This window comes from Stenella coeruleoalba (assembly GCF_951394435.1).
Source record: "Stenella coeruleoalba genome assembly, chromosome: 4".
Taxonomy (NCBI): domain Eukaryota; kingdom Metazoa; phylum Chordata; class Mammalia; order Artiodactyla; family Delphinidae; genus Stenella; species Stenella coeruleoalba.
In genome coordinates this window covers 48,789,157-48,814,695 of record NC_137149.1, presented here as the reverse complement: position 1 = coordinate 48,814,695, position 25,539 = coordinate 48,789,157, and the positions used below count along the sequence as shown (strand labels likewise).

Below are 25,539 nucleotides of genomic sequence, written 5' to 3'. Positions count from 1 at the left end.
ATTATGGAGAGAACTTGAATGCCTGGCTAAGAGATATGTAGATTTTATTTTGTAGGCAATGGATAGATAACCGTTGCACATATTTCTGCAAAGAAATAAGTAAATCCAACACTAATTTAAGAAGATCAATCTACAAGAGATGGCCAGCAAATCATGGGTTCCCAAATCATTTACTAATTTCATGATTGACAGTATCCATGCATTTGAGATTTTTAGAGGAAATCATACAACAGGGCAGATTGCTATATTGATAAATTCATGTTCGTCAAACTCGAGTGGGTACACAACACTGCTGCAAAATCCTATTTCGCTGTCTTCAGCAATGCTCACTTTCTGAGATGAGTATTTCACACCTTTCTTTCCACTGTCTAAATTCTAATTCTTCTGCCCTTTAAGCCTTTCCTCCATCCTCACTGCTACCATATCAATCCAAATTCCCTTTCACTTCCACCTGGACTATTGCAGTATCTCATTAGAGGCTGATTCTACCCTTGTTTTGTCATTGCCCCATCTCATGGCTGTAGCCCACATACGAGGTACTAGAGGTGACGTGGTGGAGTCAGTCATTAAAAAATCATTTAATAAAGTGCCAGAGGAAAGGAAAGGAACAAAAAAGGTGGATGGAGGGATATTGAACTTGTTTTTTGGCTGAAGAGATGAAGCCAGTAGAGAGAATTATGATGCAAAGAAAAAAAGGGGGATAATTAATGGAGCAAAGCCCCAGAGTGGAGAAATGGCATGGTATTGCACTAAAGACAATCCTTACTCTGAAACAGGTGACAAGTAACAAGGACTTGCTGAGTGTTGTTATTGACAAATGGATGAACTCCGTGTGCTGCTGCTGGCTTCCTACCCTGAACTCAAATCTGAAGATGCTATGGGGTGAGTAGGTACTAGACAAATTTATTCAATACTTTGTTTAGTCACTTTCCAGGCCTTTCTATGCCTATTGGAGTTTGACCGTGACCCACTGAATGTGAATCATTGTGGAATATACATTGCATTAGGAAAGATTTGAACAACATAGTTAATATACCCAGGATAATAGATTTATACAGAAATAGAAATATAAAATATACATGGAAAATTTTTAGTATTGTTGAATGCTCATAGAACATTCACAAAACTGTATAAATACTATGTGACAAAGAAGTTTCAATAAATAAAAAATCAACACTACACAAAATAATTCAATCAGATTAGAAGTCAATAACAAAAGGAAAGCTAAAAAATTGGCACACGTTTAGAAGCTAAAATCATACTATTAAATACCCTTGTGTCGATATTTCATAATTAGAATAACTATGAAGTATTATTCATAAATCATTAGCAATAACTTCATAACTAGAACAAATATATAAAATGGTTACATGACAAAATTTATGGAATGTAGTTAAAGGTGGTATTCAGTGGAAAATTTATAGCTTTAAAACATTTACTACAGTAAAAACTAAAGTCAAATGAACTGATTGTTCACCTATAAAAAGAATTAACAATGTACAAAAGAGTTAAGCCCAAGTAAGAAATAAAGAAGAAAATTAAAATTATGACAGTAATTTTTATATGTAACATTGACCCAGGCATTTAATTAATGTTTAACTCAGTTGATCCACAATAATAAAGACAACTGCAGAAATCAATGAAATTGGGTAAAAATAGTAGAGAACATTAATCAAACCAAAAGTTTAAATAACCATTAAAAAATACTAAAATAAATAATTTTTCTGTTGAGCTTTATCTGATTATCAAGGAACAGATAATTCCTACTCCACTAATTTTTTTTCCAGAAAACAGAGAGACATATGCTCAATTCATAGTATAATTGGCTAGAAAAACCATTCTTCCAAACATGAAAATGATATGAAAAAGAAAATTTTAGGCCTCTTGCACTTAGAAATATAAGTGCTATAATGCAAATAAGATATGAATTAGGTCTAACAATGTAACATATCATGATAAAGTAGGGTTTATTCCAGGAATTCAAATATGATTTAATAACAAAGATTTACTACACTAATGGATTAAAGAAGAAAAATCACATTACCTGAATAGAAGTAGAAAATGTATTTCGTAGTATCCAATTACTATTTGTGATTTTAAAAAATCTGGACCACTAGAAATAAATGGAAAATTACTTAACTCAATAAAAATCTACTGTGAACATTACTTAGTGGTGTTTAATAATACAAAAATCTCCACTTCCATCATTACTCTTCATCATGGTATTGGAAGTACTGACCAATGCAACCAGGTAAGATAAACAAACAAGAGACATATTAATCAGGATGGGCTAGATTATATAAACCACAAGAGTTTATATCTTGTTCATGCTTAATGTTCTTTATGGGTTGGCAGAAGGGCTGGGCTCATTAACACTTGGAGAGGCAGATTGGTGGAATAGCCACCACCTTAAACATTGCCAGTTATTGTATCCAAGGGAACATGGCAACTTGGCAGGGTCTAGTATCCACAATTAAATGCTCTGGTTCCAAAGTGATACATGTCACTTGTCTCAAAACTCAGTTGGTGAGAAATAGTCACATGGCTCCACTCAAGAATAGAAGACCCAGGAATTAAAATCCTAACGTGGACCCAGAAAGGGAAGATATGGAAATATTGGTGGATGTTACTAATGACTACCACAGAAACATATTAATTGAAAAAGAAGACAAGACACAAAACTGTCTTTCTTTGTAGATTTAAGAGTATTTACATAAACCAACAAGAAATACAAGAAAACCAACAGCCCAATTATCATAACGAATAAGATCTTGTAGCAATGTTGCTGAATACATGATCAGTTTACAAAGCAAATAATAGTGCTAAACACACCTGTGCTCATGTCCATTGCCTTCTCTAACTGTGGATGAAATATTTGTGCTTCGTGACCACTTCAGAACCAGATTCTAATCTCTCTCACTTATTCAAACAGATTACAACTCTCCATTTTTTATTCATTCTGGAATATTTCCCATCAGCACTCAAACATTCTACAAGTCCTGTCATCTTAATAGTCCTCTATTTGTTGGTTGCACATCCACCTCTGACTCCCATCCCATTTCGTTGTTACACTTAAGAGCAAAACTTGAAAGAGTTGCCTGTTCTTGCTATCTCCAATTGCTCTCCCGTCTTTGTCTCTTGAACCAACAATCTTTTACCATTCTTTCCATGATGATTACTGACTTCTATGTTGTGAATCCAGTAATGGTTTCTCAGATCTTTTCTAACTTGACCTATCATTAGTATTTGACAAAGTAGATTACTTCCCCTAAACTTCTATTCACTTGGCTTCTACAAACTTGTAACCTTCCAGGTTTACTCCACCTTCACCGGCCACCCTTCTTAATATTTGTTCATTTCCTCTGCATCTCTGGAGTGATGTTGGAGTACACCAGGATCAGTCCTTGGACTTCTTTTTTCCCCTTTTCTCTTTTCCTTGGTGATTTATTATAGTCTTTTAAGCTTATATGGTAATGTTGCTCAAATTTATATCTTGTAGACAGATTTTGCCTCTGAACTCCAGACTCACATATACAACTGTCTATTCCAATCTCATTTGAGTGTCTAACGACATCTAAAATGACGCTTTAGATCCCTTTTTTAGAAGACATCTAAAAGATTAAGGGAGTTTTTTCCTTAATTTGTTCTTTAAGTAGTCTTCTGCATTCAGTAAGTGGCAACTCTGTCCTTTAAGTCATTCAGGATAAAAACTTTGAAATCGTCAATGATCCTTCCTTCTTTCCCAGACTCCACTGCCCATTTGTCAACGAATCCAGAATCTGACTCCTCCTTACCTCCTCCATTGCTACTAAATCATCCAAATCACCATCATCTCTCATTTACACTGTAGAAATAGGCCCTAACTGGTCTCTCTTTTCTACTCTTGCCCCACCTACCACCTAATTGCAACACAGTAGCCTAAGTAAACCTGACATGTGGGTCAGTCATGGTTCTCCTCCTATGGTTTTCCATCCGACTCAAAGGTGGTGCAGGACAGTGTGTAAGAGCAGAGGCTCCAGAATTAGGCTGACTGGGTTGGAATCCCAGCTTTGTCACTCATCAATTGCCTGACCTTTGGCAAATTACTTAAGCTGTATATGCCATGGTGTCTTCATCTGTAAAGTGGGGGATACTAGTAGTTACTATCTCACAGGGTTGTTGAGAGGATTAGATAAAACCCTTCTAACAGTGCCTGACAAATAGTAATGCAAGATATGTGTCAGCAGTTACTGTTATTTTAGTAAATGCCCAAATTTTTATAATGACCTTTAAGGCTCTACACTATCTCCCTATCCTAAGATAAGCTCTGTGGTATTCAGAAACTTTTGTCTGTTTCCCCAGGACATAAAATAATGTCTGGGTTATAATAGGTGCTCAATAAATATTTCTTAAGTACATTAATGGATAATAGAATAAATGAATTCAAAAGGACCAGTTAAATATAATGGATATCCCAGAATCTAATCCTTATTAAATGCTATAAATTTCACCACAAATCATGGGAAACAGAAGGGCTTTTTAATTAAACTTGTTGAAGAAATTGGCTTTTTATATAGGAAAAATGTACATTGATATTTTTAAAATCTACACCAATAGAAAGCTAAATTTTATAAATATGATTTTTTAGACAAAACCCTAATTCACATACCCTAAAGGTCAAAAGTTGATTGGGAAAAGCTAGCAGAGGGAAGAAAATAATGATTAAAACAGAGATAAATGAAATAGAGAATAGAAAAACAGTAGGAAAAAAATCAACAAAACCAAGAGTTGGTTCTGTGAAAAGGTCAACAAAACTGACATTGAGGAATGTCCCTGAGGAATCTTGGGGCAGGAGACCCAAAAAGGAAAATTGTATTTTTCCCTAAATTGAACAGAATAAGATTGGGGTTTTTATAATTTGAACAATAAAAGAAATATGACTCTTTTTATACCCAAACTGATGAAGAAGACTGATATTGTGAATCATTTTATATAAATAGGAACATAGTATACATGCTGTTTTATAACTTACCTTTTTCTTTAACAATATGTTGTGAACATATTTCCATGAAGTAAATGTATAAATGTGAAAAAAATTACAGATCTCAGAAAAAAAGTGGGTTGAATTGACTACATCTAAATTAAGGGTTTTTTTTGTAAGTGAAGGACACTGAAGGTAACAAACAGCTGATAAACTGGGAACTGAGAACCATATTTGCAACACCAGAAACCAAGGGATTATTATCTAGAATATAATAGAAATGTCTGTTGATCTGCAGTTAAGATAAAATTGAAAATAATCAATGGATGTGAGTTGACAATTCATAAACGGGGAAGCCTGAATGTCTCATAATAGATTCTTACCCTCACTAATAATCACATAAATATAAATTAAAAATTATGTAATCTGGGGCTTCCCTGGTGGCGCAGTGGTTGAGAGTCCGCCTGCCGATGCAGGGGACATGGGTTCGTGCCCTGGTCCGGGAAGATCCCACATGCCACGGAACGGCTGGGCCCGTGAGCCATGGCCGCTGAGCCTGGGCGTCCGGAGCCTGTGCTCCACAACGGGAGAGGCCACAGCAGTGAGAGGCCTGTGTACCGCAAAAAAAAAAAAAAAAAAAATTTATGTAATCCTTTATACTTTTCAGATTGGTAATATAATATTGATACAATCCTTTAAACTCCTCAGCTTGGTAATTAGAAATTAGGATGCTAGCAAACACTGGTGGTGGTAATGAAATGGGAACCCTTATACTCTGCTGGAGAGAGTAGAATTTGGTAGAAACCTTGGGGAGAGAAATCTGGCAATACCTCATGAAATAACATACGTGTATACTCTAACACTCCTGCAACCCTGCTATTGGTTACCGACTCCTCTTCAACATGTCTAAGGATGTTTCCTGCATCCCTGTTTGTGGTGGTGAGAAACTGGAGGAACCTGTCACTGGGGAAAAAATAGGTAAAATGAGGCCGATGCACACGAGGACTTTTTTTTTTTTAAACATCTTTATTGGAGTATAATTGCTTTACAATGAGGTGTTAGTTTCTGCTGTATAACAAAGTGAATCAGCTATTCATATACGTATATCCCCATATCTCCTCCCTCTTGCGTCTCCCTCCCACCCTCCCTATCCCACCCCTCTAGGTGGTCACAAAGCACCGAGCTGATCTCCCTGTGCTATGCGGCTGCTTCCCACTAGCTATCTATTTTACATTTGGTAGTGTGTATATGTCAATGCTACTCTCTCACTTAGTCCCAGCTTACCCTTCCCTTTTGTGTAGCATTTAGAAGGAATAATCAGGGTGTGACATGTAGGTAGCTATATACATCTTGAAAGTGTATTGTTGAGTGGAAAATAATAAAGAGAACCAGATTTATAGGTTGATACAATTTATATAAGGTAAGACCATATATTCATATGAATCAACCCCTGTAATCTTATCAGGATACATACATATCCAAGGACATATACACAACAGAGATTCAGGGACCGGAGAAGGGGGAAGTAATGGGGTGAAGGGGAAAATTCATAAATTGAGAAAGGCCTTTGGAGACCTATGATGATGGTAAAGCATATACATCCACTATGGAGGAAAGAAGAGTGAAAACGGAGATCATTCATAGCAATAATTCTCCTGATTCTTTTTTAGTGATTCTGCACCTGACCACTTCCTAGTGGGGGCGTGCCTCCAACACCAGAAGTAGGCTGCAAGACCAGTGTATGATGTGTTAGTTATGGCTGAAGGCTTGAAGACCATTGAGAAGACCTCTGCCTCCAGTGCAGGTAACACACCTGGATCCTCAGAGCGCCTAAGCAGGGAGTTCCTTCAGAAATGAGGATGAGAAGTACAGATTCACAGGAGAGCACATTTAGGGCCAGACAAGAAATTGAGAGCATAGGGGAAAAAAATAGTTCCTTACGCTTAAGTAACTAAAAGGGGCAACAATTTGCAGATCTTTATAAAGTTCAGTTTCTAAAAACCACCACGGTGTCTTAGATTTTTCACATCAGACGTTAACTACAGTTTTTGGCCTATTGCTTAAGTTCTTACTGTGCTTTGGGATACACAAGCTGTAAGCCATTCCTTCTGCACATATTCCACTAAAACCAATGTAAACAGTTCATAAATTAGTATACCTTTCAGAACATGTCTCTGCCAGTTTGACCTCTGATTGGGCTTGTGTTTAAAACTGTAAATCTCTATTATAGGCAACTCCCAAATTAAAAATCAATTTTCTTTCAAAATTTATTTTGTGACCTTGTTGTTTAGAAATGAGAGTGTCTTTTCCCATAAAGGGAATGTTGTCAGTGGTGTAACCCACTTTCCTGGGCACTGGGCCCACTCTAAGCAAAATTCTGAAAAGTCTGGCAGTTACCCTTAGTGGTTAACCCTGCAGTAGTCACAGGCTGTGCTTCATGTGTCCGGCACATCTATCCATGTGCACACCTGCGCACGGGGAAATTACGCCAATTTTTTTTTTTTATTTGGGGTATAGTTGCTTTCCAATGTTTGTGTTAGTTTCTGCTGTACAGCGAAGTGAATCAGCTATATGTATACATATATCCCCTCTTTTTTGGATTTCCTTCCCATTTCGGTCAAATATCATATATTAACGCCTATATGTGAAATCTAGAAAAATGGTACAGATGAACCTGTTCGCAAGGCAGAAGTAGAGACACAGATGTAGAGAACAGACATATGGACACCAAGGCGGGGAAAGGGGAGGTGGGATGAATTGGGAGATTGGGATGGACATATATACACTAATATGTATAAATAGATAATTAATAAGAACCTGCTGTATAGCACAGGGAACTCTACTCAATGCTCTGTGGTGACCTAAATGGGAAGGAAATCCGAAACTACGCCGATTCTTAAGCTGAAGAGCTGATCTGGAGGAACTGCAGACAAAGTAAAGAATAGGGATGTATTATTTCCCTAACCCCCTGGATCTCAGTCCTGTTTGGGTATCGAAGTTGCCGCTCAGCATCTTTCAAAGGAGGAAATCAGAATCCTGGCAGGTGGGTGTCAGGTGCAGAAACTGCACAGGTGACTCTGGGCCCTGCAGTGTTGCCAGCAAGCAACCACTGTTATTCCAGTCCTCCATTCTCTCTCCTCCACACCTGTGATATCGACCAGGGTTTTAGGAGCAGCAGGCAGCTCAGGAGGCCTCTGGCATCTAAAATCCAGCCTGCAGGGCTTCCCTGGTGGCGCAGTGGTTGGGAGTCTGCCTGCCAATGCAGGGGACGCGGGTTCGTGCCCCAGTCCGGGAAGATCCCGCATGCCGCGGAGCGGCTAGGCCTGTGGGCCATGGCCGCTGAGCCTGCGCGTCCGGAGTCTGTGCTCTGCAACCGGAGAGGCCACAGCAGTGAGAGGCCCGCGTACCGCAAAAAAAAAAAAAATAAAAAAAAATAAAATAAAATCCAGCCTGCAGGTGACTTCAAGCCTTCATCCTTGCTGGCTGTGGAATCTGTCATGTGCCCAGGCTGACAAACCCTTCTCTACAACCTTATCTTCACTTGATGTGTCTAATATAATGCTGAGATTCTGGGGAAAGTGACACCTTCTTTTGTTTTAGAAATAGGTGATCAAGATGTTGACTTTTGCTTCTGATCAACAGAAAAAAAGGAAAAATCAAACCACATCATCTGAAGGGAGAGGGAATGGGTCAAGTTCTGGTATGCGTTCCCTGTTGACAGCCAGGCCATCATTTGTGCATTCATTCATGCAGTCTGTCAACAAGCAGTAGGACAAGCAAAAAGTGCTCTGGCCGGAAACTTCTCCAGGCTCTGGGGCTACAGAGGAGAGCAAAACAGATGAAAGTCTGTTTACAAGTAAGTAAAATATGTAAAATGTATGTTAGAGGGCACTAAGTGATAAAGCAAAAAATAAGTTAGGAAAGAGCCTCAGGAATTTTTGGAGGTGGGAGGCGGTGGGATAATGAAGGCCTCACGAGAAGGTGACATTTGTGTAAAGACTTGAAAGGGTGAGAGGTGAGCCACATGGTGACCTGTTGCAAAAGCAGGTGGCATGTCTGGGATGGAAGGGGGCGCGGACATCAGGGAGGCTGGAGAGGCCTGAATGGGGTAAGGAAGAATCTGAGTAGAAATAATGAGAAATGAAAAATGAGGTTTATTTGATTAAAAAAAAAACGTGTAGTGATGGTGGAAGGACATGATCCCCTTTCTCTCACCACCCTCTCTGAGTCCTGGAGCTTTTGCACCAAGACTGAGAGGGTCTGCATCCCTATTTCCCACATTCCCTGATAAGGTACTATAGTAGTTTTACCCAGGACTTAAACTTTCTTCCTCAAATACCCCATGTCCCCCAAATGTTTTCTTCTTTCCCCCTTAAACAATATCCCTTGCTTCCATGAAAATGAAGATAACTATGTGTTAGTTATTGAATAGAACTCAATTGAATATAGAGTTCTCACTAAGGCGCTTGTCAATAAGAATAAGTCTCTTTTTGCCTAAACAGATTTGAAAATATCTACCACGTAGCAAAAAAAAAAAAAAAAAAAAAGTCTCTAATTGATGTACCATCCAGCCCTGGAAGGAAGAGAATTCCTGACACATTGCCTGCACCTACGAGTATGTTCTGGGTCAGGGGTCGTAGCTGGTGGTTCAGTGTATTTTCCCATTGTTTACTCCAGAACCCACAGGCTCATCAGCGTCAGGACCCCTGCTTGATGTCTTTCGGAAGTGATGGCACACATTGCATGGTGGGAAGGGGCAAAGATGACAGGCCTTGTACAGAAAGAAAACTCACCTGTCAGTTGGCATTTGCAGTGCTGTCTGCTGCACTCGCCAAGCTTAAGGCAGGGCCTGGGGGAATTTAGGGGCCTGCCGTGCCTTCTGAGAGCAGACTTCACAGAATGCCCTGGACCTCTGCTGTTATGGCAGTGAGTCAGGGAGCACGAGGTGGGGAAACAGCTGGGGTGAAATCAGAGAGAGGATAAATTAGTGCAGGAAACAGCAGGCCAAAGTTTCCAGAGGAGCTGCTACCGCTGCCTGCTGCTTTGCAGTGAAAGAAAGCAGACCAGAGTCAGATGGCTCAAAGGGACCCAGAGGTGAGAGAAGAAACGTTCTCCGGAGCTTCAGCACCAAAATAGGTGTTCATTCTGGATGACCCAATCCAGATTTAGAGTCAACCAGATCACACACTTACACTCCTCTCTCTCTCTCTATCTGTTATCTGTCAATCTATTATCTGTCTGTCTATCTATGAAAAGACAAAGTCAAACCCACATTATCTGGAACAAGAAGAAATGGGTCAAATCCTGAAAGCTGTTCCTTTGGTATCCAGGCTGGAATTAAGAGATTCATTATTCTGCCAACAGATATTAAGTGCTGCATGTCAATAAACACACACACACACACACACACGCGGATATATCACTTTTCAGTATGATGTCAGAGGAGCACACACAGACACACGTATTCATAAAGACCTGAGGTCACTCTTGAGACCCAAGTGAAAAGTTAGGTTCTACCTAATTTGGGTTTTAAACTCAAGGCTACTGGCCAGGTTAAGCAGAGGGGTGGAGGGACACTGCACCTAGGAATGAGGACATTCCACAGGCTCATCTCCTGGGGGTGTTGTCATTTGTTAGCAGGAAACACGCTTGCGGTTTGTGATCTAAGGCAATTTGGGGAAAATATACAAAATGTATGGAAGGACTTTTGATAATGATAGAAAAAAATGTTGGAAGTTCATGAGTAAGCATGCTGAATGGTGGTTTTCATTATTGTTAAGGACTGTTTTGCATAAGAACTTAAAATTTAGCGTATTCACAGTACCTAATAACAGATTTAAGGTGAGAAATTTGGTTTAATTGCTTTCCATAATACTCCTCCCCAACATACTCCTTATCCAGAGTTTCACACTTTGAATGGGATCCCTGGACTTAACCTAAAAATGCGACATTGGCTTAGCAGTCAGGCTGTGAAGGGAGGGTACAGGTGTGCGGGCTGGAAAGCTGGTGACCCTCGTGCGTTGTGGTGAAGCGTGGGTATAACATTTCCTTGTGATACCCTGGAAAGCTGACCACACGCTGACTAAGCCTGCAGCTTTAGGGAAAAGACAAACATTCAGAATGCTGGTGTGTGTTCTTATTGGTCATTCCAGCAAAGCCCTACGAGAGCAATGCACTGAGACCAGAGCTAGCCAGCCTGCAAGTACAGCAGGGAGGGAACAGACCTCTGCGCGGATGGAGGCTCTCTTACTTCAGATTAAATCCTGAATGACAGAGTTAAATCATGTGAGGTGCAGCAGAGCTCCGCACCCCAATGGAAACAGTTGACGGGTGGCTTTAAAGAGTTTACTCAGTAGGACTGGCGTCCCTAACCTTCTCCCACAATGTCATATTGAAATCTCTGGAAGGCAAGGTGAGACGGGCCTGAAGCAAACATCAGATTTAGGAAGCTGCCTTCTCCGCCACGCCTAATCAGAGACCAGCAAATCAAAGGGCAGAGCTTTTAGCTAGCCTACTAATGCATGGTGAAGGTACAGGTGGCTATGGGGGTGGGGGGGCAGGTTAATCCACTTTGGAGGTCAGGGAACATTCTGACTCTCCACAGTTTTTCCATGTTTCACTTCTTGATGAATTGATGTTTAAGCTGAAACGTGAAAGGCAAGTTAGACATTAGCCAAGGGAAAAGTAGGAAGAAGGCTCTGCTAGCCAAGGACACACTACAAAGCGGGGCACGCCTGAGAACAGAGAGAAGCTCCAGGATATTGTTAGCTAACCCTGGCCATGATGTGGCACTCCCTTTACTGGCACACTGAGAATGGCACAGGATTTTCAGATATCCAGATTTGAGTCTGAATATTGGAGTGCCTGTTATTGTTATATGCCAATTGGCCATGGTCCTAATTCTCCACAACTTCTGTCAGATGGAATAGTAATAACTACCTCGTGAGATCTGACAAAGTGAAATTACGTGAAGTAATTAGAAAGGTGCTAGGTACATAATAACTGCTTAGTAAGTGTTGACATCTTTGTAACATCATGATCCCTACATAATTTTCACAGCCAAGGTGATCCTTACTGCTTTCACAAATCCTTTCTTCTCTGATAATGCCAGCTCCTTTCCCCACTTCTTTAAACTCCGATATTCCCCTCTCTTGTCAAAGAATGTAGTTTTTCATTTTTCATTAAAGTAAAACAAACTAATATAAGTTTCAGATGCACAACACAGCGATTCAGTATTTTATAGGTTATATTCCATTTAAAGTTATTATAAAATAATGGCTATGTTTCCCTGTGCTGTATAGTTTTTAAAATTAGCCTTTACTCACTAACATGATTGTAACTCTCTAAGAAAAGCTTCTCATAAACTCCAGGGTACCTAGAGAGTTAATGAATACAGAGTTAGTAATTTATGATCATAAATTTTCAGGGCTAGAAAGGCCCATAAAATTATAGTTGTTGAACTACCATAAACGCTGAACTTGATGGTGCTCATACAACGAGAGAACCTGAAAATGAACCAGAAATATGCTCAGGGAATACATTCCCATAGAAACTATTTTGGTGTGAACATGTATACATAGGTGCTAAATGCTACAGACATTTAGTCATTTTGGGGGATGGGAGGAGGGAGAATAATGTTATCTATTCAAGCACGTGGCACAGAGGTAACAATGGACTCTGTTACACTGAGGGGGTCTGCTTACCTGGTCCGCCCCTCTGGGAAGGAGAACCCCAACTGCTGTGATCAGGTGGGTTAGTTCATTTCAGGTACATTTCTCAGTAATACCCCAGATGGAGGTTTACTTGGTACCTTAGAAAGAGAGCAATGATTAGTTGAGGAAAACTGAACCTAAACCTAGAAAGAAGCTGTATTCACTAAATAGATAAATGAAACATAACAAGTACTCTGTCATATGCTCACTATCAGGATGGTGTACTCCTAGGAACTGGTAAAAAACCCTTAACAGCGGTGGCTAAGGGAGGCGTTTCTATTCTGATTCTTGCCTGGGCCCTCACATGTCACCTGTTTCTGCATCAGTCACTACTTGGGTGGTGCATTTGGATCCAGGTGTGTTTAAGTTTGGATTCGGGCCTACTTCTTACTAGAAATATAGTTTTGAATAAGTTTATCCACCATTTTTTTTTTTTTTTGCGCTACGCGGGCTTCTCTCTGTTGTGGCCTCTCCCGTTGCGGAGCACAGGCTCTGGACGCGCAGGCTCAGCGGCCATGGCTCACGGGCCCAGCCGCTCCGTGGCATGTGGGATCCTCCCAGACCGGGGCACGAACCCGTGTCCCCTGCATCGGCAGGCGGACTCCCAACCACTGTGCCACCAGGGAAGCCCTATCCACCACTTTTGAATTGCAGTTTCTACAGTTAAAAGTGGGGAAAATAACTTTACCTTATGGGATGATTGTGAGAATGGGTGATAAGAAATTTGAAGCTTATGGTGATGTGTGTCACAGAGCTCAAATTTATACAAAGATTTCATGAATAACGCTATGGTTTATTACTTTGTTGTTCTTTTTAACATCATCTTTTTCTGTGGCCCACCCTACTGTGTGGTAGATTGGTCAGGTCCTGGTAGACAGGAAAGGTAGAATTCACAGCCTGCATTTACTCAAGTTTCCAGCTCTTAACCACAGAGTTGTCATCTGTCCTATTCCTCCATCTTGGCTCTTGTGTTTCTATAGTTTCTTGTCCATTAGCTACTGCGATGCTGACACTGGGGAAGGACCAGTATTTTTTCAAATGTGTTCCCTACTGCAGAGGATTCTTTCTCTCTGTGCTTTTTGGTAGTAGTTGTGTGGGTGGGAATTTTATAGAACACTGTGACTCAGGAAAGAGAAAAAGAATCAAGGCTGCATGCTACATCAAAACTTCTCCTCCCATTAATCAAAAACTGACTTAATGTTTTATTTCAGTAGCACGTTGCCTTTTGTACCTGTCAGCTGAACCACCTGGGATTTTGGGGTTTAAACATTTCATTTTCCTGTAAGTATGAGATTTAGTGAAACAACAACAACAGAAACAGTAAGTTACACAGATGAATACCGTATTGAAATAACATGCTGTACAATCTCCAGTGGCCAATTCACATGAAAAGTGACTGATTCCTTTAAATATCAATGACTCTCTCCCAATATATTAAATTCAAATCCTCCCGATATTTTCATGGTTTATTCCAAAGTACTCTGCTCATATATAATTTTTATAGACCAGTGGAGACGTTTAGGTAAAATACCCTATTGCATTCAATTCCATTTATTAAATAAATATATATTGAAACACTACTAAACTCAGAGGAACTAATTTAAACCCCTACAGGGCTCCAAAGATTTCCTGTTCATAAACAACTTATTTCCTTTCTTCTCTACATGAAATACAATCTGTTTTACATATAAATAGAGGTTTCTTTTAATTATGGAACATCCAAATTGCAATCATAGCTCTTTTTATTTTATATGGCATGTATTTCCCAGGGTGAATAAGATACTTCATAAATCAGAGTAGAAGGATATATTCAATTATGCAAGATGCTAATTTTCCAAAAATGCAAGCAGCTGGACTTGAAATATTTTACTTCAATTCGTACGTGTATTAAATAAGTATATTTTGGGCACCTACTATGTGCCTGACACTTTGGTAGTATCTGAGAGATGAATAAAACAAGATCCTTACTCTCCCGGGACTCAAAATCCATTAAACATACAAATTACAATAAATCACGGTATGCACAGCAACAACGGTGTGCTTAAGGTATTGAGGAGGCTACTACAGATGTAGAAGAGAAAGTTGGGGAGGAATCTCTTGATTTCCTGCTTCTTCCAAACAACCTGTTCTCCCTGGGTGTTCCCAGTTGGTGAAGCCAAAAATCTAGGCATCGGCCATGAATCGGCCCTTTCCTTAATCTCCCACATTCAATCCACCAGCTGGTCCAGCCAAACCTTTCCCTAAGCTGTATTTAAGCCTGCCAAGACTTCTGTCTCCCCGCTGTTACCCCTCAAATTCCAGCTCCCATCATATCTCCTCTGGTCCTCTTCAATTTACCAATTTCCTTTGTCTCCCTGCTTCCATCTTTGCCACCCTACAATGCATTCTCCACACAGCCGTAAATATGATGTGTAAACATATAAATCAGATTATGTCATTCTACTGCCTAAAGTCCTTCAGTGGCTTCCCGTTACATTTAAAATTCAACCCAACATTGGACTTTGACCTACAAGGTCCAGCATGATTTATCCCAAGCCTTCTTTTCCTTCTTCATCTCCTTCCCTTTTCTGCTCAGTTCCACTTTATAATAGTGGTTAAATGTATGAACAGTGCACCGTCTTGGTTGCTACAAGTTATATTAATGCGGCTGTGTACATCAACCCTCTTTCTGTTTTTAACTATGTCTAGCTTGCTCTCACCTCAAACTTTCTGAATGAAACTCTTTTCCCCCAGATACGCGCATGGATGGCTCCTTGTTTACTTGCAGATCTTGGCCCAGAAGTTACGTCCTCACTCGCTATCAACTCACTCTTTTTAATTCTTCACAACACTTTCCTACATCTGAAATTATCTTGGTATATCATTTCTTTATCTTTCCTTCCCAATCCCTCCTTACCTTTGCCCTCTACACACACACTCAAATGTGAGCTTCACAAGATCAAGGGCCTCTTAGCATTAGATAAACACTTAGCATTAGATATTCGTGGAATGAATGATTTCATAAGCAAGATGATATTAGAACTAGGTAAACTCTTATTAGATCAAGAGGGTGGAGTGTGGATTTAAAACTATAAGCTATTGTTTGTTCCCAAATTGCCTCGTGAGAGAGAAATGTAAACGTAAGGAACTGGCAGTATCATGGCTCACATTCCAATTGGGAATAACTTCCTGATAAGCAGGCATGGTATGGATTGAAATAAGCTTCGCTCTGTGCAGCCAGACAGACTAAGACAGAGTACCCTTGGAACATGTTTTCATTTTTAAAAAATTTGGGGTGTCAGAACTGGGGTCTACACTCAGAAGTTAACACGTGGTTTATATCTTTCCAATTATACTGTCACTCTCTGGTATTTTTAAAGGTGAAATTGCAATTTAAAATTTAAATACTTTTATGGGGTTTTTGTATGTGTGCATGATTGAGAAGAGGGGTCGTGAGAGTTTATTGGCAAATCTGGCATATACCGAACATATTCAGTGACAAAATCACAAATCATTTGCAAGAGTCTCGGAAATAAAAGCTCAATTAATAATCTGTCACGAAAGCTTTTAACGTAGGGAGACTTGAGCTAACGGTGACAAGAATCTGCAAAAAACCCCACCACCTTTATTACATTTTCAGGGGGCCATTCCTGTTCTTAATTGAATCTTTCAAGTTTTTATTATGATTTATGGAGCTATTGGAAATAAATCAGCTTCTTTCTTCTCATTGTCTTTATGGGGAGTTTACCCATTTCCCAGGAATCGTGAGAATTTATCAGGTAATTATGGAATCTGGCCTCTTCGAAGTCCAAAGTGTTGACCTCTCTAGACACCACAAAATTAGAATGTGGATGACTTAATGAAGAGATTTTTTTTCTTCCAATTAGCATTTATATTTTCCCAAGAAATTTGTATAACCATAATAAATGTCTGATAATGGCATAGACATTCTTATCATCTGAAGTCTATTTTCTTTTTTCTAGTAGATAACTAGCTATTGCTAACATTTTTGGCTTCTGGGAGTTTGGGTTTGTCTCTGCATCCCCTCCATCCACAGAGCTCATCTGGTTTCAGAGCTATACAATCACTTCTGTCCCAGTGACATCCTGATTTCCAGGCTAGACTTCTTACCCAAGCACCAGGCTTTAAATGATCCCAGGATATTTTCACACAAAAGCTCAACCACTGTATAAAATTCAACAAACCCAACTTAACCAAGGCTACTCTGCCACACACTTGTGTCTATCTTTCACTCCCTCATCCCCTACACTCCCTCTCCTATATTCCCTTCCATCATTTCCTCATCCCTTCTGTTTCAGACTGTAGCACAGTCTTATATATTATCTCTTAGATTTTTTTCTTCTAGTCCCATTGGGTACACACTTGTACAGACATCATCACACGTAAATCAAGTCATTAATGTCCCCATCTGTCTCCCTGCCTCTTATTCCTTTGCCCTTCAAATCCAGATACATTTTCAGAAACAGTATTAGCAGCATAAAAATGATAGAAAAGGGGCTTCCCTGGTGGCACAGTGGTTGACAGTCCGCCTGCTGATGCAGGGGACACGGGTTCGTGCCCTGGTCCGGGAAGATCCCACATGCCGCGGAGCGGCTGGGCCTGTGAGTCATGGCTGCTGAGCCTGTGCATCCGGAACCTGTGCTCCGCAATGGGAGAGGCCACAACAGTGAGAGGCCCGCATACCGCAAAAAAAAAAAAAAAAAAAAAAAAAAAAAAAGATAGAAAAGGATCCAAGAACTCTTCACTTACCACGAAAAGGAGCGCTTTGCATTACCTGTCAAGACAATTTTTAACAACACATCTTAGCTCTGAAGGCCCCCACCTTCCCTTATTTTTGGTAAGTTTGCAATCTAGACAATCACATCTCTTTGCTGTCCTCTCCCTGACCTTTTCAGATGATCCTGTGTCATTTTTCACCTTGGATGATCTACTCTCTTCCAATCACTTTTCCAAGTTTACTTTTCCTTCAAGTCACTTTTCAAACCTCATCTTTTCAAGGAAGTCTTCCCTGGACATTAAACTCTATATTCATTTCTTTTCTGACCGTATATTCTCATGTGTTGCTTTGTGTGCCTGGATCTTGTCTCCCTCATAAGAACATGAATTCTGCAAGGCAAAGATGTTATGTTCTGCAACCTCTGCATCTTCCACAGTGCTAAACATTTTTTTTAAATGTTAGTAAACACAGCAACAAAGAATCAGTCTAGTATATAAGCTCCATGAGGGCTGGGGTCATGTCTATTCTGTTCCCAGTTATGTATCCTGTAGGTAACACAATGCCTGGCCCATAACAGGTGTCCAATATATAGCTTGTGATTCAGAGAATGAATGAATACGAGCTGAGAGAGACTCGCAAGTTACAGTGAAAACCCTCCCATGTCAGTTTTTATAGTGCTCATTTAACAAGTAAGGGTAATTAAGAGAAAAAAATACCTAGGGTAGAATCTCAAATCCAATGCTACCTATCCATGAGTTAAAATAGAAACCACAGCATATATATGTTTAAAAAAACTCGTGTAGGAGGATGACTCATGACAGTCAGAATCCAGTCACCTCAAAAAGCTCAAAAGCTTCGAGATTTCTGTTACCTTTGGTCTGGCATGGAGGACAAAATATCACAGAGCAAGATTGTACAGTTGCTTCAGGCAGGTGGAAAGCAAGGGGGAGGGGAACTAGTTCCCACCGTCAGGAAGCAGGCAGATCTGCCCACAGAGCGATCACTGCAATATGTTCTTAACAAAGATGATATTTTAGTTCTCTTCTTCTCAATCTTAGGGTTAGGTCCCCATGTTAGGAGCTGTCAGTTCACACTATGTTCTACTCTAGCATTTATTACAACTATAATAAAATAATTTTTTGTTTGCCATGTTTCATTAATATCTGTTACTCCTGCAAAGTGCAAGCTTCAGGAAGCCTTCTTGTGTCCCACATGCCTGGAATAGAGCCTGCAGCATAGTAGGTGCTCAATATAGGTTTGTTAAATGAATGAGGAACTCAAACGCATGCACACGTGTGTGTGTACACCCATGCATGTGAGAGACAGACAGACAGATATTAAAGTTCTGGATAGACCTGAAGACTATAGGACAGTCTCAGAGAAAAACACTGAAACCCATAAAGGGAATGGAAAATACGTGCTAAGAGAAGAAAAGGTCACAGTTGATGTTGTGAAATTAGAGATAAGAATGTTATAGAATGAGGCAGCTCTGTGACATGAGAAGTGCCTATTCTTGGCTGTCTTATTTCATTTGTATCTATAAAATGTGGATAATAGCCATTTTCCCTTACATTAGGGTTAATTGGGGTTGTGTATGTGAGGCATTGAACCCAGTCCCTGGTTTCTACACAAAATGCTACTCACCCTCTTGGCAATTTTCTCTGAATTCACGAACTCATAGGCTATTCTTTAAGAGAATATGATGAAACAAACCTGAGAAAACAAAAAAGCGGGAAATACAAAACACAGTGTAGCAGATCCGATTGTACATGTTCAAAAATCATTCAAAGCCTTGCAAAAAGGAACTAGAATATGTTTCCTCTGATGTCATCCCATCCTAAATACTATGTCTATGTGTATCTATATATGTCTATATGTACCTATATGTCTGTATCTCTCTTTCCATTCATATCTCAGACTGCATTTGTCCGTATTTGTTCATGTATTTTAATTAGTGGTAGACTTTTTAGCAACTGATATGTAAAAATCAACATTTTGTAAACAAAAAGTTGAAATCTCCTCCTTCTCTTCCTCTTCGTCCTTGCTTGTTTTTTGTTTTGTTTTGTTTTGTTTTTGAAGTGACCAGATATCAAAACATTTCTTCCTGTAACTTTGGAATATCTTACACAGTTTTGATGAACTTAAAATTTTGTTTTAGGTACAAAGGGCCACAATGAAGTTTTTAAAGTAAGTGCCAAGGTAAGTTCTGCTGACGTCAACATCTGACGAGTGCTGGGCATTTTCCTTTATTCACAGGCTGAGCAACATTAATCTTTGTAAAGACATTCCTCCATGACTCAAGTGCCCAGAGTGATGGTGTGAAACACTGGTGCACTGTCGACCAGCCACCTTCCAACAGGAAGCAAACCAAATCTCGGGCTGAGATCTTTTCCTGAAGTGTATAGTCAGGGACTTGAGATCTCCCTCTTAAAATTAAAATCGTTGAATAAATGTTGGGATTAAAAAAAAAATCTCGGTGGTAAAATTGACTGCATCAGTTCAAAGCCCTCTTCAACCAAGGGCCCTAATGAAGCTCCACTATAAAGAACAATGGTTAGAGGTAAATTTTAGGATAGGGGTGAAATGTGAGCAAAACTTTCAAAATAAGAATACTTCCCTCCTAAGAGATTCTGTTAGATTTTGTCATTTAACAGTAAGGTAACTATTAACATTTATTGGACATTTAACATGTGTCAGCAATTTTGCATGTTAAATCTTTGCAGCAACTTTGTGAAGTAAATCTTATCTTTCTTATTCGTCTCTTACAGATGAGCAGACTGGAGCACTGAGAGATCAAGAAACATGCTCGTGCTGTGCGGCCAGTAAGTAGCTGAGCCAGGGTTTAAGTCCAGGCAAATGGATTCCTCAGGCCACGAGCTATGCTGTGTGCCATTGCAACTCACGTTGGTAGCAATCAGAATCTGTCCTTAGGACGGGGGCTACCAGTGGACTGATTATATATGATTGGGAGGTTATTTTTTTAATTTTTTAATATTTTATTTGTTTTTATTTTTTTCTTCTAGTTTTATCAAGATATAATTGACATACAGCACTGTATAAGGTGTACATATGACCCAGCAATTCCACTCCTGGGTATTTATCGGAAGGAAATGAAAACACTAATTGAAAAGATACATGTACCCCTATGTTCATAGCAGCATGATTTACAATCTTATTTACAATAGCCAAAATATGGAAATGACCTAGTTGTCTATCAACAGATGAATGGATAAAGAAGATGTGTTTTATATATATATATATATATATATATATATATATATATATATATGTAATACACACACAATGGAATACTACTCAGCCTTAAAAAATAATGCAATCTTGCCATTTGTGACAACATGTATGCACCAAGAGGGTATTATGTTTGGTGAAGTAAGTCAGGCAGAGAAAGAAATACTGTGTGATTCACTTATATGTGGAATCTAAAAAAACAAACAAACATAACAAAAAAGAAACAGAATTATAGATACAGAGAGCAAACAGGTGGTTGCCGAAGGGGAAGGAGGTGGGGGGAGGAGAGAAATAGGTGAGGGAAATTAAGAGGTACAAACTTCCAGTTGCAAAATAAATGAGTCATGGGTATGAAATGTACAGGGAATATTCAATGGGGAATATAACAATGATTATGTAATATCTTTGTATGGTGACAGATGGCAACTAGGTTTATAGTGGTGATCATTTTGAAATGTACAGACATATTGAATCACCATGTTGTCAACAGGAGCTAGCACAGTGTTGTAGGTCGATTGTGTGATTTCTGATCCAGACAGAAGACTGATATGTCTTTATTATGTCTTTATTCACTTCCGATGGAAAAGAGGTATGTGTTTTCTACTGAAGAATGAAGAACTTCAACCTCAGTAAAGGCTTTGATACCTGATGTGGCCTGTGTGATAATTTACTTTATTTGCAGTTTACCTGTCACTGACCTACAAAGATAGCATTTGGCTCTGCTTACAGAAAAGCAGGAACTCGTGATTAACTGCCTTTGACTGTGCTTTTCCCAAAGCCATCTGCATCTGCTGTGCTTTGCAACTGAAATTTCCAAAAAGCAGCCCCTCCTGACATGAAAATTAGGTTTCATACAAACAGAAGTTCCACATCAAAAAGGAAAATGAGTAGAGGGTGTAATAATTTAGTGCTAGATGTTCAAAGAAGCAGGCCCAAATAGTACATGGACTGAAACTGTTTAGATAACGTACCTAAAACAAACAGTATTTTAACAGGTGAAATTATTTTCCTTTTCCTTGAACATTTGACACTACTGACCACCCTGTCAGAGTGTGTTTGAGCATGTGGGAGGGACCTAACAGAAATCAGCAAAACCTTCCTGAAGGATTTTTGAAGGAAGAGGACTTGTCAAGGCTATAATATGGGAAGGGTGATGCATTTTAGGCAGAGGGAGAACATGAACAAAAAGATAGGTGTGGGAGGAAAGAAGTTTCCGGAGGCTGGGACGCCAAGTGTGAGACGTGGAATAGCTGGCCAGGTAGTTCAGAGGCAGCTCTGGAAACACTTCTGCATTATGCAAAGAAGTCTAATTTTATTCTATAGGCAAAAGGAAGCCATGAAATGATGTGAAGCAGATTTTAGAAAGCTCACTGGAAGTATGGTGGCCACTGTATTGGAAAGAAGTAAGAATGGAACAAGAGAGGACTAGTCATGAGGCTACTGGAATAATCCTTGTAAGAGAGGATGCTGGCTTGAACTGAGGCAGTAGCAATGAGTTGGGACAAGGGGGTGGATGTAAGAGGTCCACCTTAGGCGTTTGAGTCTATAAATATGGTGGCTGATTATATTGGGTTGGCCAAAAATTTCATTCGGGTTTTCTGTAATGGAAAACCTTTCTGTTATGGAAAAACCTGAATGAAATTTTTGGCCAACTCAATATGTGGAAGTCGAGGAGACACAGATGACTATTATGTTTCTGACTTGGGTACCGGAAGATGGAAGAGACTTGCATCTGTTTGTCTGCTAAGAGCAAAGAACCAGTGGTGGTGAAAATGTTGGATAGATGGGACAGAGGAAGGCTGTTTGATGTCCGTCTTGGAGAAGCAAGAGGACCTGGGATGCCAGTGGAAGGAGAAACCCCTTCCACTGAGACGGGAGATCAGAAGATAAAGAGGAAAGAGGATGCAGGTAAGTCCGTGCTGGCATAGTGGATGGGGTAGCAGTGCTTAGAAGGCTGAGAGACTTTTGAACTTTCTCTAAGAGGTAATAGACAAGATTTCTGGACCAAGGTGTTAGATAAGAGACTCGGGGAGAGTGAAGGTTTGAACTGTTGGCACAAAAGAAAGGGAAGTAGCCTAGAAAGAGACAGACAGTGGCTGGGTAGGTTAGTGGCTTTGAAAGGACTGAAGGAAACCATGAACTGGCAGTGGTACCATTCTGCTCAGTTCGTGATGCATAACTTGACCCTGCATTGTATTATGACTTATTATCATTAGGGCCACAGGGATGACAGGGACCATGTTTCATTTAACCTGAAGACTCTTCAGTGTTCAAACAGAGCATGACCCATATTAAATGCTCAATATACTTTTGTTGACTTGAAATTTGTGGAGCTATGGAGCAGTAGACATGAAATACTATTAGCAAACTGAACTTTTTTTTCCAAGTGCGTTAAATGGCAGTACCTTGGAGAACACTGAAAGTAGAAGAGTCAATATTTTAGGATGGTTCTCCAATGAGTGACAGTTCTTTGTGTGAACAGGTGTATCTGAAAAGACCAATTTGCTACCACTAGTCACTTTCCTGCTGCAGACTCTGGGTTTAGTGATTTAAGGTGAGGCACAACACCTGGCATTGTTTACAGCACTCTTTCTTCACAGTGACAATCTCAGAGTCTGCAGGGATTTCAAGGAGAAAAGTGAAGGGAACTGGAAAAACAGATACAAAAGGATAATGAAGAAGAGTGAGCTGAGGCCAACTGCCAAGTGAAAGTTGCTGCCTGACAGTATATGCTGTAAGGCAAAGAGCACAGGGTTGGACGTAAAAAAAAAAAAAGGAAAACACCTAAGTTCTAGTTTGAGCTCCGTCTCTGAGTAATTATATCACCTTTGACCTGTGACCTTTAATCAGTTTTCTGAGACTCAATGTTTTTGGTTATCCAAGGGGAGTCATACTTTTTGCATCAGATGATTCTTTTAATATACATTTTGTGAACTGCCCAGCATTCTATAAATATGTAGTCAAAGACTACAGATGAGAACGTTGATGCAAAGCTGACTTTTACATTGCATGCATGGCATCTCCGTATCTTTGCCTCACTGCGCTACCTTTGCTTCTGCTCACCCCAGTGCAAGTTGTCTCTGTTTCTCTTTCTTCAATCTCTTCAGAATTTTATCTCCAGACAATCCTTACATGGAAGTTGCAACTTCAGTGTTTACTCCCCAAGGTATCCTTTTCAGTGTATCTAGTATGATCATTGACACACCATCCTTGCAATCTCTAAACATTTGCAAATATGAAATCATTTGTCAGTGCAACTCAATGAATGCTTAGGAGTCGCTATTATGTGAGAAGCCCTGTATTAGGTGCAGAGAATACAGGGATGAGGTACAATAGGGGAGATGATTCTAATGATTCTACTCAGATGCTAAGCGTTCATATTAAAGTACTGGGTTGGCCAAAAAGTGCCTTTGGTTTTTTTAAGGAAAAATAAAAGACACATTTTTTATTTTCACCGGGAACTTTATTGAACAATGTACTCACCTTTTTGTTCCACTGCCTTCTCCCATTTTTCAGGCAACTTCATAATTCCATCTTCCCAAAACTTTTTATCTTTTTGAGCAAAGAACTGTTCAAGGTTCCTTTTACAGTCTTCCAGGGAATTGAAATTTTTTCCATTAAGAGAATTTTGTAAAGACCGAAATAAATGGAAATCCGAAGGTGCAACGTCTGGTAAATATGGCGGATGAATCAGAACTTCCCAGCCAAGCTGTAACAGTTTTTGCCTGGTCATCAAAGAAACATGCAGTCTTGTGTTATCCTCATGGAAAATTATGCGTTTTCTGTTGACTAATTCTGGATGCTTTTCATTGAGTGCTGCTTTCAGTTGGTCTAATTGGGAGCAGTACTTGTTGGAATTAATCGTTTGGTTTTCCAGAAGGAGCTGATAATAGAGGACTCCCTTCCAATCCCACCATATACACAACATCACCTTCTTTGGATGAAGACTGGCCTTTGGTGTGGTTGGTGGTAGTTCATTTCGCTTGCCTCATGATCTCTTCCGTTCCAGATTATTGTACAGTATCCACTTTTCATCGCCCATCACAATTTGTTTTAAAAACAGAACTTTTTTTACGTTTAAGTAGAGAACCACACGTGGAATTATGGTCAAGAAGGTTTTTCCGCTTAACTTACGTGGAACCAAATCATTAAAGCAATTAACATAACCAAGCTGGTGCAAATGACTTTCATCGCTTGATTTGGATATTTTTAGTATGTTGGCCATCTCCTGCATGGTATAATGTTGATTGTTCTCAATGTCTCGATTTGATCGCTATCAGCTTCTACTGGTCTACCCAACCATGGAGCATCGTCCAGTGAGAAATCTCCAGCATGAAACGTTGCAAACCACTTTTGACGTGTTCGATTAGTCACAGCACCTTCTCCATACACTGCACAAATCTTTTTATGCATTTCAGTTGCATTTTTACCTTTCTCGAAATAACAAAGCATAATATGCTGAAATGTTGCTTTTTTTCTTCCATCTTCAATATTAAAATGGCTACACAAAAATTCACCAATTTTGATAAGTCTTTTTTTAAATGCATGCTGATATGACAGCTGTCACATACAATCTAACAAAATGGTTTCGAATGAAGTTAAAGACAACTAAGTGCTTTTAGGGTCATCTTACGGAAAAAAATGAACAAACCTTTTGACCACACAATATATTAATAGAAACACAGAAAAGAAATTGATTAATTTTATCTGAGAAGTTTAGAGAAAGCTTTCTAGAAGCTGTGGTATTTGACCTTGGCCATGAAGAATGAATACAGTCTATGTAATTTCACCAGATAGAGAAAGGGAAAAGACACTTCAGATAGAGAAAACAGCCCGGTTGAAAGTCTAGAGCTAACAAAGGGTGCCGTGTGTTGGGGAGAATGACAAGTGGCCTAACTGCT

The 25,539-nt window shown here is 39.6% G+C and overlaps 1 long non-coding RNA gene across 1 annotated transcript; it reads left to right on the top strand.

The window, feature by feature from the left end:
• The first annotated feature begins 770 nt into the window (after positions 1–770).
• LOC307185569 lies at positions 771–20,621 on the top strand. The gene is made up of 5 exons (XR_013828097.1): positions 771–882; positions 6,631–6,764; positions 8,603–8,816; positions 19,548–19,588; positions 20,158–20,621. It is a non-coding gene; the product is annotated as an uncharacterized lncRNA (long non-coding RNA).
• The last annotated feature ends 4,918 nt before the right edge of the window (positions 20,622–25,539 follow it).